The sequence below is a fragment of the Mus musculus genome, chromosome 1 (assembly GCF_000001635.26).
Source record: "Mus musculus strain C57BL/6J chromosome 1, GRCm38.p6 C57BL/6J".
NCBI classification, from domain to species: domain Eukaryota; kingdom Metazoa; phylum Chordata; class Mammalia; order Rodentia; family Muridae; genus Mus; species Mus musculus.
The window spans coordinates 89,580,936-89,593,029 of NC_000067.6; the positions used below are offsets into that span (position 1 = coordinate 89,580,936).

At 49.1% G+C, this 12,094-nt stretch overlaps 1 protein-coding gene across 2 annotated transcripts in view; it reads left to right on the top strand.

The window, feature by feature from the left end:
• Window positions 1-12,094, top strand: part of Agap1 (ArfGAP with GTPase domain, ankyrin repeat and PH domain 1) — a 440,472-nt gene that overhangs the window by 126,125 nt on the left and 302,253 nt on the right. The gene's annotated exons all lie outside the window — the stretch shown is intronic.

Consider the following 12,094-nt stretch of genomic DNA (forward strand, 5'->3'; position numbering starts at 1 on the left):
CTGGAGGAGGAGGCCGAGGAGGCGGCGGCTGAGGATCCTGAGATCGGGCCGCGCGCCTGGGACTTCCGCGCCTTTCGCACACGCAGCACCGGGCAGCTGGAGCTCGGGCGGCTGCGGCCGTGCTCACGCAGCGCGGAGCCCGCGGACCTGATGGGCAGCCCCACGGCTGAGGCGCCCAGCAGTCCTGACGGTGAGGAGGCTCGGGCCGCGCCCCTGCGGCGGAGCCTCAGCTTTAGGCACTGGAGCGAGCCCGAGGCGCCGCGGAGCCCTGCGTTGAGCGGCGGGAGGCGCCACAGCAGCTCTGGAAGTCTGGCTTGGGCGCCGGACGACGAAGTCGAGGCGGACGTGGTCCCGGAGCCGGTGGCCGGAGCGCAGCCGGCGGCGGAGAAGCGCAACACCTTGGACGTAGGCGAGGTGCTCAGCAAGAACGATGCACTCTCAGACCTGGAGCGCTGGGAGCGCAGCAAGAGCAAGAACCGCACGCTGGACAACAGCGACCTGCAGCGGCTGGAGCGCGCGCGGGCCGCGGCTGCCGGCCCTGGGGCCGCCTCGGAGCACCGGCTGCTGCGTTTCTTCAGTGGCATCTTCGCGCGCAGGGACGGCGGGCCCTCACCCCGCAGCGGCGCCCTGCGCTCTCGCGGTTACTTCAGCCTGCGGCGGGCCCCGGCCGACACGCACTCGTCCAGCGCCGAGAGCATCGAGGGGTCCCCGCGCAGAGGTGGGCAGGGCAGCCCAGCCGGGGACTCCTGGGCAGGAGCGGTGGGGGCTGGGTCTGCGCTCCAGCCGACTGCGGTGTGAGCACTTTGAGGCCCGGGAACAGAGCGGGCACCTGCTTTTCCCGGTGTCCAGCTGGCCAGTGGTCGCGAGGGTGTGAACTAGCCTGCTGCTCAGTACAGCAGCCTGGGTACTACTGAATGCTGTCTCTCCGTTTTATATGCTTTAGCAGTTCTGGGCCTGCCACCTGGCCTTAGCTTGACTAGGGTAAGATTACCTGGCCAATTGCTGCCTCCAGCTGGTGCTGGTTCAGCCCTCTCCATCAGAAGTATGGAGCTAGAGCCTGCCTCAGCCTAGACCGGGGGTGAGGGTGGAGTGGGTATAGCAGCTTTGGTCCTGGACAGTACAATGCAGGTGCAGCTACTGGCTGACCAAGAGGAGCCTGGATTCCTTTTGAGTCGATCCTTTTCTCCTTTCCTGGACGTGGGGACAGGCTGTTGGTTCCACCATCTGTAAGTGCTGCGATGGCTGATTTGGCGGGTCCTACCTATAGAGCTTTTGGTAGTCAGCTCATTACTGGTGAGAATGAATGACAGGTATCCAGGCTCCTCTACCCCCACATGCCATTGGGAAAGCAAGCCAGAACTGGTCGTGAAAGCTTGGAAGTGACAGTCCTGCAGCCCACCCTGAAATCTCAGGGGTCTCTTTCTCACATGCCTACTAGGGCCTTGTGGAGATACTGAAAACAATAAATTAGACATCAGATAGATAACATTGGGGGGCCGGAGGCAGAAGCCTCCTGAAGCCACAAAGCATGGATGGAAATGGGTTCTGTAGATCACCTGGAGGGAAAAGAGTGGGCATGGGTGGAGTAATTGTTACACCTACTGTGTGGGAAGGGGAGTGGGCATTTCACTAGGGAGATTCCTTAATCATGTGTCTAATTACAAAAAGCTGCTGCTGCTGGCTATGGAGGTAGAAAAGCAGCGTTGGTGTGTAGCCATTCCTGAGCAAATCTCAGCTGGCTCCAGCCATTCGGGGAAAGAGTTCTCCCAGCTGGGCGAGCGGCACAGGGGAGCTGACTGCCTCGGGTCCAGGTTCACACTAAAACCAACCTTGACAGGGGACAATACTGGGAAGACAAACTCTTTCCATATTGCTGCCTTGGCCCTAGGAATGTGCTAGGGAAGAGAAGTGCTCTGGAGCCAACCCCCCACTCCCCCTGCTGTGGCCTGCTTGCCTGCTTGTTTTCTTTGTTTTGATAGGAAGTTACCTGTCACCAGGCTTGCTAGGGTGAGCTGCCTTACCTGTCTAGTTTTAACATGCCTTGCAGCGTTTTGGCAGACTCCTTGGTCCATTCCATTAACCCCTCTTACTTTCTCTCCCTCACCACATGCTTTTACAATGTTAGGAAATGGCACAAGTTATTTTGGGGGCCAGTGGGATTGACTCAGCCAGGTAAAGACACTTGTCACCAAGATGATGGAGTTTGATCCCTATTGCCCACATGGTGGAAGGAGAACTTAACTCTCCCAGGTTGCCCCTCTGACCTCTACACATTGAACCACAATACCAGTCTGTGAGCTCACCCATGAGCATAAATGAAGAGAAAAGGAGTTGGCTTGCACGGAGTGGCTGTTGCCATTACTTGCACAGAGGAAGTGCCATTACAAAGGCTCTTGTTTACCAGTGGGATTGCATCTGTTTTTGTGGACTTGGTAGGAAATAGTAATTAGTTGCCTGGGTTCAGATAAGCACCTGCTTTACAGAGAAGAGGGGAGGAGCACCGGCGTGATTGGCATGAGTGTGCTTGAGCTGCACCTGGATGCAAGTTAAAAGCATTTGAGGTTTGATGTTTCCTTTGGGACAAAGGCTTGAAAGTGGGTTTGCAATAGTAAAGGTGTTAGGTGTGTTGGAAGTTTGCCCCCTAGGGGTGCAAGGTTTTACTAGGAATGGCTGTAGTAATGATCTTACTGCTTGTCTCTGTGGATTGACCATCACCACACACTTTATGGGTCCTGTAGAAAACCCACAACCTGTGCTTCTAATCCCAGCATTTGGGAAGTAGAGTTAGGAGGGTCACCCTGTGCTCTCGTGCTCTCTCGCTCGCTCTCTCTTTCTCTCAGGTTTGAGACCTGGGCTACATCAGATCTGTCTCAGAAAAGGGGGAAAACAAAAGCTGAAAGTAGCCTTTTTTTTTTTTTAAGTGTATTGTGTCTTAGCAAACACATTTACACAGAACTCTGGGTTCTCACTTTATTGTAAAGTCTAGGTTGTGTGTGTGTGTGGGGGGGGGGGGGGGGGCTCTACACCTTTAACCCAGATGAAGTCTTTGCCATTGGTGAAAATGTCAGAAATGTCAGGTCACTCCTCAAGACTTGGGTGCAGCCAGTCCTGAGGCGTTTAGAGATAGTGTTGTAAATACCCCAGCTTTCAGGTCCTCCCACTTGGTTAGGATCCTGTGCCTTTTACATATTTCTTTCTTAGAATGTCAGTTGTTGGGGGAAGAGGTGGAGAGAGGTAGCAGGGTGGGTAAGAGTGTGTAAGCGTTCTTACAAAGGAACCAGTTCCTAGCACCCACACCAGGCAGCTCACAGTGGCCTGGAACACCAGCTCCAGAGGGATCAGGTGCCTCTGTGGTCTCCATGGTCACCTGCACTCAGGCATATACCCATGCAAGACTCAAATACATGTAGTTAAATAAAATAACTTTTAAAGGCTATCAGTTGTTCAGAACTCTTGAGTGTTATGCAAATGAAATTCCCTTCTCTAAAGTTACAGTTGGGAGCCCGTGTTTTCCTTTGTGAATGATTCCAGGGCTAGACCCTATCCTGTCATGGCTAAACTGACTCGGGATTCAGATGGCTTTGCAGGACTCAAAAATTTTGTTATTAGGGAGACTGGTGCTTGTTGCGGTGTGTGAAGTGTGAGGCTCCCTCCAGGGAAGAGCCAGCACTTCTGGGCTAAATAGTGACAAAAGCCCGGCCCGTGCCACTTCCAGGCTGCTTTTACTGCCCCTGAGTTTAAGCCTCTGCAGACCATCAGCATCATCTGATGACTTTAAATCTAGCCCATAATGATTTGGAGGTCATGATTCTGAAGGAAATTAGAGGTGCCAATACCCAGAGACTCTGTGGAACAGCTATTGTGAGTTGGCTATGGGAAAAGTTACTTTGTACAGCTATATTACAGTAAACAGCTCCCCTGTCCTAGAACACATTGACTGGTCGAAGATGAGATGTCTCTGTTAGCACAGGCAGAAGCAAAATGGTTACATTCTCATTTTAAAATATACACAGGCTCTGGATACATGTGCAGTTGGTTTTCTGGATTGCTAATTCAAGAACAATAGGATGAAAAGATGGAAATAGCCGACCTTCTCAGGATGCTACTAGGAAGACTCTCCTCACTGATGTGTGGAGTCCAGGGCTTACACGGGTTTGACACATTTTTCAGAGACCTTGTATCAGATCAAGGGCAGCTTTGTGTTAGGTGACATGTGTGTTAGGACACTTTGTTGACAAGAGTATAATTCAATATAAGGAAAGATCAAATTATAAATAATTAATAGCGCCGACTGATGTGTCAATTTGGAGCCTGTTCTCTGGCAGGTGCCATCAGACTAACTTGCTGACACTCCTGGGGACTAGCCACCAGGCCGGAGATACATACAGGGTCTTCTTTTACTATGTGGGAGGGTTGGTCACTGCAATAAAGTGATTTCCATGACAGCTCTGGCTAGGGCTAGCTTTTTAAATTCGTAATTTTCAACTGATTTCTGATTGTTCATTTCATCAGTGACTGTGCCCTTTAGTTTCTGATTCCCTGGCTCTTGTATTGCATAGTTATTATGGGATGAAAGGCTGTTAAGAGTATCAAACAAACAAGAAGAAACTTTAGTGGCCAGGAGGAGGAAATAGTAATTAAACAGCTGATACAACTTGGTTCATTGGTCTCCACTTGATTTGCCACTGGACAGGGCAAGTAGCTTGTAATGAAACTGTGTCATTCGGAGTTTCTCATTTGAAACATTTTGATGTGATTATCTTCTCTGTGTGCGACGGCAGCTGAATGTTGAGAATAGAAGAGCTCTGTTTGTTTGTTTGTTTGTTCAGCAGGATGGGCTGGGGTTGCTTAGACTCAGCTCAGCCACCGAGCAGGCTTTGCAAGAAGAGCAGCCTTGAAGGCCAGCCTGGGAATCTTTGGGCAACCAGGATTATGCTGTGTTTCACTAGGTCTGTGTCATCTGGTTGGAGCTTCAGTTCAGCATAGGTCACCTGCTTGTATCTCCCTCTGACAACATGGGCTTGGGATACCCTGCAGGAGCCCATTGCAGCCACCTGTCTGGCTGCTCAATTATTAACTGATAACTCTTTGTTTGGTGACACTGTTGTTTTGTTCTGAATCTTGTTTGTGTTGTTTTTCTGGTGTACCAGCACATCCACGGGGTCATCTGCAGTGTGCACTGTATTTTCTAGGCAGCAGAATCTGAGGATCGATAGAGGTACAGTTTCTTCCTGTGTGCAGCAGACCTGCTAGTGCCAATAGTGGGTTCCTCCTGCGCCAGTGCTGGTGTTATCCCTCCACGTGCTATGCACACACACAACAGGTTTGCTCTTGTTAAATGCTCGCAGGAAGGATGGATGAGAGAGCTAAGGGGACACAAAGGATGGAGCAAGTGTCTTGAGCTAGGGAAGGAGTTGGCTGGTGTCCTCAGGGGGTAAAATGGGCAGGACCTTGCAGGATCATCAGGAGTTTACTACATGAGGAAAGGACTCCCCACCAACAGGTTGGTTAGGATTTCTCTGGGGGACTGCTAAGCACCCCATCCTGTCCTCAGATCTACATGTTGGTGACAGTTACACCAGCATAAAGCAGAGAAAAAGGAAAAGACATAATCCTCTAAACAATATTTATGTTCCTGGTATAAAGTGTTCTTTCTGCAGAGCAGTGACTTGAGACAGCTATATTAATTTAAATTGTCACTGCAAGCGAGATAGGAAAGGAAAGAGAAGTGTTTCCTTACCAATGCAGCCTCACTGCAGGGGACTACAGCTGTGTGGGCCGCTTCACATGATTAAGGACAGAATTAAGGTCAACAGATGAGCAGAGAAGAGGGGAGATTATTATCTTTTCATTATTTTGAGAGAAGGACCATCTGTCCATGGTGGTTTGACTCCTACTGAGTCTGCTTGTTGGGGGTGACAGCCCTGGGGTTCCACCTTTCATGGTGGTGGGTATCACCTGCCTTAGCTTGGTCTCCTCCTGGCCACTATCTTAGACATTGCATTAAATGCCCCTGCAGTTTAAAGGAGCTGCATGCCTTCCGTATGGCTAGTTTTAATTTAAAAGTAGGTTCTATAACCTCCCATTTTTCCTTGTGTTTGATTTTGGTTCTACTTTCCCTTGGTTGCTCTCTTGGCATCAATAACAGGTACAGTGCTCAGCTAGCTTAGCGAGCAGTTAGCTCCTCTGACCCAGGAGATGGGGAAATCCCATTCTCACTGTTAGTACCAGGGTGCACCAGGGCAGGTGCTGGACGGGGTCCCTGGCTTCTCCTTATCTAGCAAGTGGAGATAATTTTCCAAGGCGCATTCTATCCATGGGAGTGAAGGGGAAAAGAGAGTTATGTTTCCACACCGCCCTCACGGGAGAGCAGAGAAGCCTTGCATCTCTTTCGACATGGTGTTCTGGGTGAGGTTTGTGTGAGGTGGCTTGCCAGCTGGTCTGGTCAGCATGCAGGAAGGCTCTCTTTGTTCAGTGCACAGCCAGCCCGCGCAGAACAGTGGGGCTCAAGTGCTGAAAGTGGGTGTCCTTTTGTTTGAGATGGATGTCACAGGGAATCCTGTGTTCCCTCTTGTCCTCCGTGCCTGTCATCGCAAGGGCTGCTTTGAGCGAGTCTGCTGACTGTCAGACACTCGAGGATTGACTCCATAAACAATGGCAGCAGCCTTCCGTGTGAGTCCCCTGCCCTCGCCCATTAGTTCTTACACCAGGGCAGCATTACCCCCAATGCTGCTTCTCTTGGGATGGGAGGCAGTTATTTATCTAGTGTTTACCTTGTTGCTCCAATGAGCTCTTCAAAATTCTAAGTTGGAGGGGATGCTGCTCAGCAAATAGAGTGTTTGCGTAGTGTGCATGAGCTGTGGGTTCTATTGCTAGTACCACATAAACTAGAGGCAGTGACATGCTCAGGGAAGCCTAGCAATGAGGAGGTATAGGCAGGAGGATCAGAAATTCAAGGTCATCCGCATCTGAGGCCAGCCTGGGCTACATGAGAGATTCTGACTCAAAGGGAAAACAAACAAAAAGAGTAATTGCTTTCCATAATCTGAGTCCTGTTGTCTAAGAAGCAAGGTTTTACCCACTGTGCACAGGGCTGCAGCAGCCTCGTTCTTTCTGCCCAGTGCTTCACAGAACTTAGCCTTTCAAGAATCTCCAGGGTCTCTAGGAGTTGCAATTAAGGCTGAGCCTTACTTGGCTCCTAGTAGCATCTGGAAGTGGCATTCAGTGAAGACTGAGGAGAATTTGTAATCTGCAAGAGAAGACTGAGGCCGTGCAGGCTTCTCAGAACTGGGACAACAGATGCACAGCAGGAATTAGCTAAGCTCCTGGAGAAGAGGCTTGCTGCTCAGTAGCCAAGCACAGCTTCCCACCTTGTCCTAGGCCTTCTGGCTAGCTGAGACGTTCCCGACATTGGGGCTCTCATGCTAGAGAACAGTGGGAGGGCTACAGGCCTGTGGCTGGAGTTGTGAGGATGCTACTCTCATCCTAGGTGCTGGGTCGTGGGAGTGTTCAGCCTGCAGCCCACACACAGCCAAGAGTGGTTCTGAATGTGGCTCAACACAGAATTGCCAACTTAGAGTTGTAAGGAATTTTTAAAATTGTTTTTCTTTTAGTGACTGTGCCATTCTCAAGTGTAAATTGTATAGATGACAGCCTCGATCACGGCACATTGCCAAAAGACCAGGAATGCCCCTACAGTCCTGATATTTATATCTGTCCTCCTCCCGTGGATAGTTTGCTTCCAGTGTGAAGAGATGTTCTTCTAGATGGGGAGACCTGGCCTGTCTGCCCCTTCTATCTCACCGTTGTTCCTCACTGGCTTCTGTTGGCTTATTGAATTTAGTGAGGGTCCTGCTCACGGGCAAGCCAGGTATCTGGCAATGATGAACTACTTTCCTCCTCCTCCTCCTTCTCCTCCTCCTCCTCCCCCCCTTCCTCCTCCTCTTCCTCTTCCTCCGGGTCCCTGTGGACATTTTCTGGGCCTTTGAGCCCTCATCCACCAGTGCTTTTGTAGTCCAGGTGATGGGCAGTGGCCAAGCCTTACCTTAATGTAGGTTTCCTCTCTTGCTGTCTCAAAAGCTGGTTTGTGATGTGTAGCACCAGGCCAGAAGCAGGGAAGGAAGATTTCCTCTGGTGGTTGTAGAATACATCTCAGTTGCCACTCGAAGAAAGTTAGGCCACTGGGGTTGGCCACATGGGTTCTGTCTATGCTGCAATGGTGTGATTAGCCACCCTGGGCTGAGTCTGCCCCATGTTCTTAAGTAGCTGTTTCAAGCTTCCTTCTGTTCCTGTGAAGGCGCAGAAGTAGGCGTGGCAACAGGTTTGAACCCATGCAGCTAGCATCAAGGCTTCAGTTTATTTGCCTGTGGTATATTTTGCAAAGGACCTGTGACATCTAGCATGTGGGTGTACTTGGGTTTATGTTCAAGATGCACACTTGCTCTTAAAGCTCTGAAAGCTGCCAGTTTAAGCTAGCCTTGGATTCTCCTTTTCCTACTTTTAAAAACATTTTCTCAAAACCTTCATGTGGCTGCTGCTTTTAAATCGATTGACCAAGCATAAGCAGGGAGAAGAGGGTTGTTGTTTCCTGCTGTAGCTTTACTGCTTCTACCCTGTATATTCCTATACTGGGAGAAGGGCTGTCGCTCAGTACTGCGTGGAGTCAGTTCCCTTCTTACGCGCCAAGTAGTCTATTTGAGAGCTGAGTCTTCATATAACCTTCCTTGACCTTGCTGTACTGGAAGATAAATAGGCAGATGGATTGTGGAATGGAGAGAGGGAGGGATAGTTGGATGGATGGATGGATGGTTGGTTGGATGGATGGATGGATGGATGGATGGATGGATGGTTGGATGGATAGATGGATGGATGGATGGATGGATGGTTGGATGGATGGATGGATGGATGGATGGATGGTTGGATGGATGGTTGGTTGGATGGATGGTTGGATGGATAGATGGTTGGATGGTTGGATGGATGGTTGGATGGTTAGATACCAGGCTTTTGAACTTACTGCTCCCAAACCACACAAATCTGAGAGCCTGAGAAAAGCTTTCTTCAGATTTCACTTGATACGCATTGCACTGAGGATTGTAGCTTGACTTGGCTACTTTATGGGTTCTTTTTTCTTTCCCCTTTATTCCACCCTCCCTTCCAACTCCCAAACACTAGATAGAAGAGAAAAAAAGAGGATGGAGGCAATGATATTGTTTGATAATCATCATCTGGGTATCTAATTTCTTATTTTCATTTTTTTACACATGACTACTTGACAAACTGCAACAAACCCCATCTAACTACTAGCTGACCAGCTAGTCCTTTCTATCAGGGACATAGCATTTATATATCCTCTGAAAAGTCCCCAGAATTCAAACGTCACACATTCTCGAAAACTTTCTGCCCCTGACAAAAGTCACACCTCTGTTGGAGCAAATCCTAGTCAGCTGTTGTGGACAGTGTGAAGCAGCCCTGTATCCCACACCTGGGATTAAAACGAAAGCACATTCTTATTTCTGTGTTTTTTTTTTTTTTAAAGATTTATTTATTTATTATATGTAAGTACACTGTAGCTGTCTTTAGACACACCAGAAGAGGGCGTCAGATCTCATTATAGATGGTTGTGAGCCACCATGTGGTTGCTGGGATTTGAACTCTGGACCTTCGGAAGAACAGTCGGGTGCTCTTACCCACTGAGCCATCTTACCAGCCCTATTTCTGTGTTTTTAAAGAAACCAAAATTCTCACTACAGAATTAACTGCACATGATAATAAATTTATAAAATGTATAGATGATCAAATAAACTTAGTATTTATTAACAGTTATAAATCTGTTACAATTTGAAAGTGCACAATGACCTTTTAGGGGGAAGAAACTCTCAAGTAGAAGATAGATGCCCTAAAGACCTTTGTCCCTCCACTTTTGGCCTAGGCTTGGCTGTCAGCAAAAGTAATCATCGCCTATGGCATATATAGTACATGCTAATTGTTTCTCCTTGTGTGAGGAATGCAACCCAGGTTGCCAGATTGCCAGTCAAGCTGTTGAGCCACGCCCGGCCCCTCCTTGTTAATTCTCAAATCTAATTTTAGGGAGCCAGCTCCTCTGTAGTCGCCTTTGGAGAACCAGAGGCTTGGGTTGTTAGCATGTCAGGTTCTGAGCAGTGTATTAGAGCAAGACTGAAAACTCATTCCCTCTGGAACATGGATTGGAAGATGCCGGCAGAGGAAACACAGACAGGAACCGTGGTGTGCTTTCTTCTGTGATGACAGCTGCCATCTGCCACTGGTTTATGCTTGCATTTTGAAGCTACACCAGTGAGTTTAGTGGCTTACGGGTGTTACTTCTCCGCGGTAGAGGATGTTATCGAGCTGAAGAATTGGAACTACCTAACAGAGTCATAGTGGGCATTCCCCTGTGACATGGAGATCATGTGCTGCTATTTATCAAGGTCACTGGATATAGGCATGCTCTATGGTCACCTGTGACCATCATGAAGCCTTGGGCCTGTGGTGTGACTAGATGATCATCTGTGTTCAGAATGGTCAGAGCCCCAAGAAGTGTGATCGCTGGGCTGTGCAGGTTCTGTGGATTCACTGAGAGTGGAGAGTCCATTTTAAAATTCATGGTGGTGAGGGGGTGGTTGTGCCCACTTCTGGGAAGCTGGTGATTGGGAGAAGGCCTGGCTTTCTGGTCTTCTTTGGTTATTGCTGGCCTTACTCTGTGGGACAGTTTTTCATTTCTTTACCCATTCACCCACTCATTCAATCGATGCTAGTTCATCCTGTAGATGTTTAGCAGAACTTAGGCTTATTTCTAGTGTTCAGCATAGTAGAGTTCTCTCTCTGGGCCACACTGAGTCCTGCTAGCTCCTCTCCTTCACTGTTGTCACCTGCCCAGGATGCTTCCGCTGGCTTTTATGGGAAAGCACTCAGGCCGTTACAGCTGGACCAGTCTTTGTTGTGCTTCTGGTCTCTAATAACTCCTAGAGTGGGCGTGGTGCTTCCCTTCAGCCTCTGTCTTAGTTACGTTCTTGTACCTTGATAAAGCCCTCTGACAAAAGCAGGGAGGGGTTATTCTGGACAGCGAGGAGAATCAGGTACAGAGAAGGGGTTTATTCTGGCTTACAGTTCAAGGACTCTGTCTCTTATGTCTGGGAAATCAGGCAGCAGGAGTTGGAAGCAGCTGATCATATCATATTCACTGTCGGAAGACAGCAATGAACACATTACTGCTCAGCTCCCTTTCCAGGATCCCAGCAAGGAAGTGACGTCATCCTCGGTGGGTGGGTCTTCCCATTTCAGTTAACACAATCAAGATAATTTTACAGGTGTGCTTAAAGGCCCGTCTCCTAGGTGATCCTAGATACTGTCTAATTTTTGACACCAGGGGTGGCAGTGACAGTTGTGCCACTATTGCTCCCCACTTACAGAGAACTGAACCCACCGAGGCCGTGATTGGCAGCTGACGGGCAAAGGTCATGGTATCAGGACAGGCACCAGGCAGGAGGGAAGAGGCAGTGTATAAGGTGAGCCGGAGGTCAGGGATGGTTGAGTCCTTCCCTTGGCAGGTGTGATTTGTGGGAATTTGCTTGGGAGTTTTCTCTATGGCTTAGGAAGATGGGATTTTGATATTGTAAAATATTTACCCCCAGGATAAAATTTCTAACGCTACCCATGCTGTAACATGAGGACTAAAATTGTGCACTTGGTTCCGGTGTAAGTGTGAGCTTGGTCACAGCCACTGACAAGTACAAGGCCTTTGTCCAAGTTCTGGTTCTGAGGACTCAGGTACTTCACTGTCTATCTGTCGACCTGTCCTTCTCTCCTGTCTTAATCCTCAGATCTGGTGGCCTTCACTTACAAGGTTGCTCACTAGACTGCAGGGAAGCGGTCGCATGGGAGGGGCTGGGAGCAACCTGTTGGCCCCAGTTTCCTCGTGTTTACAAGGAGAGGCTCTCTTCCTTGAAAGCAAACAGTTTTGTATCTTCTGTACTGGCAAAATCTAGACCAGTGGTTCTTAACATGCGGGTCATGATGCCTTTTGGGGTCAAATGATCCTTTCACAGGGGTCATCTAAGACCGTTGGAAAACACGGTTA